Source organism: Anopheles stephensi, unplaced genomic scaffold (assembly GCF_013141755.1).
Source record: "Anopheles stephensi strain Indian unplaced genomic scaffold, UCI_ANSTEP_V1.0 ucontig152, whole genome shotgun sequence".
Taxonomy (NCBI): Eukaryota; Metazoa; Arthropoda; class Insecta; order Diptera; family Culicidae; genus Anopheles; species Anopheles stephensi.
This window is the reverse complement of record NW_023405072.1, coordinates 100001-107340: the sequence shown is the minus strand read 5'-3', so window position 1 is coordinate 107340 and position 7340 is coordinate 100001.

The following is a 7340-nucleotide window of genomic DNA, read 5'->3' as shown; positions in this document are numbered from 1 at the left end:
GCGGCGATTCGATGAGGGCCACCACACTTGATGCATCGCACCTCCTGCTTGCATGCAGCCGCACGATGACCGGCCTCACCACACCGTATACAGCAGTTGCTGCGGTCCACCCCTGTGCAGTAGGCCGCCAAATGGCCTCGCTCGAGACAGCGGAAGCAACGACGCATCGAAGCGTCCAGCCTCGGCACCCTCTCCACCCTGCAGGCGGAGTAGTCGATGAGCAGGGGGTCAGTCCTGCTCATGATAGCCTCCGCTTCCGCCCGCGGCAGACGAAGGCGTGCCCGCTTGGTAGCGTCAGGCAGCTCCCACATACGGATCGAGGCCACTGTCGGCTCTTTCTTCAGTGCCGACTTCAGGGCCTCTTTGATTGTGGCTTCCTCGGTCAGATGGTCCACATTGCGGACAATGACCTCAGCCATCTCCGTGACCACCTTGACCGTCCCTTTATCGCCAAGAACTGCCTGGATACGATCACGCAGCGCAAGCGAGTCGACCTCGCGCGTGAGGTCCATCCGCAGGTTGCCCTTTGGGGTCCTCTTTCCAATCCGGATGTATTTCTGCGCATCCTCTAGCGCAGAGGCGGTCCGGATCGGTCGATACATATCGGCAAAGCTCACGCCTGGTGCCGGTATCACCAGTATGGCGTCTGGTCGTCTCCTACTTGTCCGTTGGGCTGGTTGGGGGAAACGTTGGGGTGCCTTTGGCGGCTGGGGCCGCTGTTGTTGCTGAGGCTGCCTCGGAGGCCTCTGCCCAACCGTTTGCCACCCAGGTGACAGGACGTCCCGATAAGACAGCTGCTGCGGCTGAGGGCGGACTGCTTCACGCCCCGGTCTCTGCTGCTGCTGCCTTTCCTTTTCCGCTTCAGCGCGCAATTGGTCCTGCAACTCCAGCAACCGATGGTGGGCAGGACCGCTTGTCTCACGGGTCAGTGCCCTCGTGCGCTTTTGAGACCGCTTAACGGTCTTCTTACTGGGTCCAGGCTGGGATACCGCTTGGTTTCCCAAGCCCGTACCAACCGCGGAGGAGTACATCTCCGACACCGTCCGTGTCCCCATCCTATAGAGTTCAAGCTCTCGCCTAAGAACTTTATTCTCCTGGTCGCTGGCTTCCAGCCTCTCCGTCACTTGGGTCAGCCTCTCGGTCATCGTTTCCAGCTTCTGCAACAGTCTCTCGATGAGCTGGTGCGATCCCTCCGGCGCCCCATTCGAATTCACTGGTCGAACGGTAGCAGCCGTTGCTTCCGGTGAGGTCAACCTGCGTGGTGACGGAATCGGTGGTGTAGTGGCTGCGGTCCTCCGTGAGCCATTCTCCTCCCGCATCTCTTCCTCTAAAGAGGTTGGCTCGGGGGAGGAGAGAACCACCACCATCGGGACGGCGGAGGCCGGCAAACCCGAATTATTCTCCTCGCTGGTTGCCACTGGTTCCTGTGGCGTCGTGCCATGGAAAGCCGCCATTGTTCTTGGTGAAACCTCAATCGGCTCCAACACCACTCGTGGCTGAAGAGGTGGCTCACCTATACGCCGTTTCTTCACCACCGCCTTCTTCAGTGATTCCGGAACAACCGGAACATCAGATTCCGACTCCCCGTTGTCGGTGTCTGATCCCATCTTGAGTTGATGGGCGCAAACTATCCGCTATTTACGTCATCTCCCGCCAGATGACGAAAACCGGGAAGATTTCCTGCTCGCTAACACTTAGCAGGTTCGTCGCCTGTCCTACCACCCAAGTCTCCACGGTTTGGGATGGTTTCCCGTTGCAGGTGGGGGGGCGGAGGGGCTTCGGACACACACCATACAAATTTTCACGCACTCGCACTGAATTTCCCCTAAATATCCCCCTTTTTGAAAGTTTGCCAATATTCAGGCGAGGGTGGGGGGAAGTGGGGTTTGCGGTGGGCCCCAGAAACTCCTTGAAAAATTTGTCCTCCTCACGTTATACGGGAAAAACCACACCCCGGAATTTTCCGTACTTATTTAAAAATTTCCGCTCACTATTTCCCTTATTAAGGCGCTCGTCGGCGCTCGGACGAAGGGGGAGGGGGGGTATGGGGAGCGGGGACACCTCGTATCACCACCAAAAGTTGCATATGATTTTTCTCAACACTTTCCACCGGTTTTTAGAATTTTCCGTACACTTTTCGAATTTTCCCGCCCAATTCCTTATTTTCCCTTATTAAGGGATTTTTTTCCCTTTCGGTCGGGGTGCGGGGGGGAAATGGGTGGCAGGAAAATTATCAAGATGTCCCGAAAATTATTATAGAGTTTTCTGAATAATCTCCACTGGTTTACACGATTTTATGACACACTTTTTCTTAATTGAAAAAATTTTCACTAATGTCAGAATTTTTTTGTCCCATGGGAATTTATTTTTGTCCCATGGGTCATGGGACATGTCCAATGTCAAATTTTTGTCACCACTATAAATGCACTTTTTTTGGTTATTTTTCACCGTTTTCTTTCCGGTTTTTTGCACTATTTCACTAGCTGGCACTTTTCCGCTTCTTTTAACACCACATGCGTCCAGATCCGTTGCGTATTGGGTGAAAAAAGTGAGATCCGGAACAAGACGCCACGTGGAAACGTCACAATCTGGATTTTCCCCACACTTTTTTCCGGCCCAAATGGACCGATTTTCGGTCTGTATTCACTTGTACCCACTAATCACGACACGATCTAACGATTTAAACCACTTCCGATTAGATCCGGACACTTTTTCTGCACGCTTCAAGAAACAGTTTCTTCTTCTTCTTCTTCTTCTATAGCCGGAATGTTTTTTACAGTTTTTTCCGCGTACAGACCACCGGCATCCACCGTTTTTCCGTCGAAAAGACTAAATTGGCTCCCAGTCTTGCGTTTTCAGCGAAAACCGCATCTAAAACGGTTGCTTAGAGCCGCCAAATCAGTGAAAAACCCCCTCCATACAAAATGTATGGGGTTTTGTTTATACCACACTTTCACTGTTTTTTCCAGTTTTTTGGTCCAAATTCACTTCCAAATGATAACAAACGCCTTTTTATCACTTTTAAAGCACTCTGTAAAGAATTTAAACACTTTTTTCACCTTTTTTCGACAATTTTTTGCGCAGCTCACGGAAACACCACCGTTCGCTGTCAACTGTCAAACGCCTCTGCAAGCTCCACTTCTTGTGGTGCCCTTCCGTCAATTCCTTTAAGTTTCAACTTTGCAACCATACTTCCCCCGGAACCCGATTTTGGTTTCCCGGAAGCTACTGAGAGCACCGAATGTAGTAGCGTCTCCCAATTGCTGATTGGCATCGTTTACGGTTAGAACTAGGGCGGTATCTAATCGCCTTCGATCCTCTAACTTTCGTTCTTGATTAATGAAAGCATCCATGGCAAACGCTTTCGCTTCAGTTGGTCCTACGACGGTCTACGAATTTCACCTCTCGCGCCGTAATACCAATGCCCCCAACTACTTCTGTTAATCATTACCTCTGGGTCTATACAAAACCAACCAAAAGACTCAGACCGAGGTCATGTTCCATTATTCCATGCAAGATTATTCTCGGCCAACGCCAACCCTGGGCGGGTGTGGACGCTTTTGTACTAGCCTGCTTGAAGCACTCTAATTTGTTCAAGGTAAATGGGAGCTGCCCGGGCACCACGCACCGGCTCGGGACGTGCCCGACCGATCACGAGGTTGACGCCCAGGCACACCATTGTGAGTCGCAGCCGCGAGCTCGCGCACGAACGTATCCGGCGTGTGCCGGGCGCCCGCGGCGGTCGCGTGTCTGGACGGGGAATCAACTTCGAACGTTTTAACCGCAACAACTTTAATATACGCTAGTGGAGCTGGAATTACCGCGGCTGCTGGCACCAGACTTGCCCTCCACTTGATCCTTATTGAAGGATTTATGCTCAATTCATTCCAATTATGGACCATCGTTAGAGAGGTCCATATTGTTATTTCTCGTCACTACCTCCCCGTGCCGGGATTGGGTAATTTACGCGCCTGCTGCCTTCCTTGGATGTGGTAGCCATTTCTCAGGCTCCCTCTCCGGAATCGAACCCTGATTCCCCGTTACCCGTCGCAACCATGGTAGTCCTCTACACTACCATCAATAGTTGATAGGGCAGACATTTGCAAGATCTGTCGTCGGTCAAGCGACCATACGATCGGCATCCTTATCCAGACTTCAACTCAAGCCGCCCGGAGGCGATTGGTTTTACTAATAAGTGCACCAGTTCCACCGCCCGCAAGCGGACAGCGGTCCCGGCATGTTGCATGTATTAGCTCTGGCTTTTCCACAGTTATCCAAGTAACTGATGGGTGGATGATCTTGTGAATTATGGCTGTTGTACTGAGCCTTATGCGGTTTCACATTCATTTATGTTTGTACTTAGACATGCATGGCTTAACCTTTGAGACAAGCGTATATTACTGGTAGGATCAACCAGAATTCGTCTTCGTCAATTGCTTGTTCGATATTTTTTGTCTACCAGGGCACCAGTCCCCGCAGACTCTCTTTCTACGTTCATCAGGTGACACAATCTTTGTTGTGACCACTCTCATTGACCTGCGGCAGTACACCGACTCCACAGCGCCAATAACCACACGAGCAAAGGTTGTTCAGGAGGATGTCAGATTATCGATGTACATCGTACACCAACATTTGACGTACCGAGGCATTACACCCCGCACGCCCCCAACAGGACCAATCAAGGCTCGCATACGACCTGCGACTTACTGCGGCTCCCTGAAGGTCCCCGTAGGACGACCATCACCAGTTAAGGTGTAGTTGACTTGTCAGGGCACGGTAGTCCCCACAAGTCCCCGATTATTCGTGGATATCGTCCTACGATTGTTTCTGACTCCTTTTGCTCCCCGCAGGTCCCCGTAGGACGACCATCACCAGTTAAGGTGTAGTTGACTTGTCAGGGCACGGTAGTCCCCACAAGTCCCCGATTATTCGTGGATATCGTCCTACGAGTTTTTGTGACCCTTGGGTTCCCGGCAGGTCCCCGTAGGACAACCATCACCAGTTAAGGTGTAGTTGACTTGTCAGGGCACGGTGGTCCCCACAAGTCCCCGATTATTCGGAGATATTGTCCTACGAGTTTTTGTGACCCTTTTGTTCCCCGCAGGTCCCCGTAGGACGACCATCACCAGTTAAGGTGTAGTTGACTTGTCAGGGCACGGTAGTCCCCACAAGTCCCCGATTATTCGTGGATATCGTCCTACGAGTTTTTGTGACCCTTGGGTTCCCGAACTTTGCTACGATGGTTCTGCCTCCAGAGGAGACTTATGAACACTTCGTATCATTTCTTACACCGAACCATGGGATCGCGAGATTGCTCCCGGATCCCTAATCACCTTACATTTTCGTTTCGTTTCCGTACACTACGATGAGCTAATTCAATTTGTTTGTTCGTCTGGCGAACGTTTTATTGCGGAATTACCGCGGTACTTCCAGCCGGGTATGGCTGCCGTACGACCTACAGGATAGATCATCGAACCACTTTTCGTGCATATTGTCCGTCGAGGGTATCACCTCGATACCCCCAACAGACCTTTGGACACTTCCTCACTACTCCTTGGAGCAGCAATCAGGGAACCATATAGTAGGAACAGCCGAATATGGAACTCTTTTCGTACTTTGGACACCTCCTATAACTTGTATGGCGACTTCGGGGACCTTCATTTCGTTCTCAGTTGGTACCCCTATTTCGGTCTTTGGACACCTCGTCTTACCCGTATAACTCACTTTAGGTCCACTTATTTGCCTGATATCTCATCGTGAACCCGTTTTTCGTACACCGTACACACCTAGGAACACCACATATGCGTTTCCCTTTCGATCGTGAAGTTTTCAAATTTTTCGATTTTTGGTCCTAGAAATTCATGAACGGTGGGAGACCAAAATTTTTCATAAAAAAAAAATTTTCACCGTTTGACCATAAAAACCTTCTTTTCGTACATACCCCATCATTTCTTCACGTTTTAGGCCATTTCTGAAATTTTCGCTTCGATAGTGTGTCCCCTATAATACAAAATGAACATTTTGCATCTCCCACAAGTGGCCATTTTTTTCCGCCACTGAAGAACACGACCTCGGGAACTCGGACCTAGGACGTGGCCATGTAAGTCATAGGCCACCCCAACTTTTGCAAAATACTGTTTCTTTTCACTTTTCATGATCTAAGGCGCGTTCCGACGGCGTTTTGAACAAATTTATGAGAAAAAAAATTTTGACCCTCGGACCAAAATTTTTTCGTTCGGGGCCCCATGGCCTATGGCCAGTATGGGAACTCGGGATGCCGATATGACAAAATTTGTCAAAAAATCACTAAAAAGTCGCTATGGCCCATTATTTAGAGCTTGTTGAGACCTTTCTAAAACACCTTGGTTGACCCCTGTCCGATAAGTAGTTTTCGAGATATTCGAGAAAATGTGATTTTTTGGGACTTAGAAAATTTTTGACCCGTACCTATATGAAAAGTGATTTTTTCATAGGACAATTTTTTCTTCGCAAATACTGTTTGGTTTCACTTTTCATTATTAGAAACGCGTTCCGAAGCCATTTTCATCAAAATCTCGTGAAAAAAAAATTTCACCCCCGGACCAAAAGTTGGCCGTTCGGTGCCCTATGGCCTATGGCCAGTATGGGAACCAAGGATGCCGATATGCGAAAAAGTGTCAAAAAATCACTTGAAAGTCGCTATGGCTCATTAAATAGAGCTTGTAAAGACCTTTCTAAAACACCTTGGTTGACCCCTGTCCGATAAGTAGTTTTCGAGATATTCGAGAATATGTGATTTTTTGGGACTTAGAAAATTTTTGACCCGTACCCTAAGAAAAAGTGATTTTTTCATAGGACAATTTTTTCTTCGCAAATACTGTTTGGTTTCACTTTTCATTATTAGAAACGCGTTCCGAAGCCATTTTCATCAAAATCTCGTGAAAAAAAAATTTCACCCCCGGACCAAAAGTTGGCCGTTCGGTGCCCTATGGCCTATGGCCAGTATGGGAACCAAGGATGCCGATATGCGAAAAAGTGTCAAAAAATCACTTGAAAGTCGCTATGGCTCATTAAATAGAGCTTGTAAAGACCTTTCTAAAACACCTTGGTTGACCCCTGTCCGATAAGTAGTTTTCGAGATATTCGAGAATATGTGATTTTTTGGGACTTAGAAAATTTTTGACCCGTACCCTAAGAAAAAGTGATTTTTTCATAGGACAATTTTTTCTTCGCAAATACTGTTTGGTTTCACTTTTCATTATTAGAAACGCGTTCCGAAGCCATTTTCATCAAAATCTCGTGAAAAAAAAATTTCACCCCCGGACCAAAAGTTAGCCGTTCGGTGCCCTATGGTCTATGGC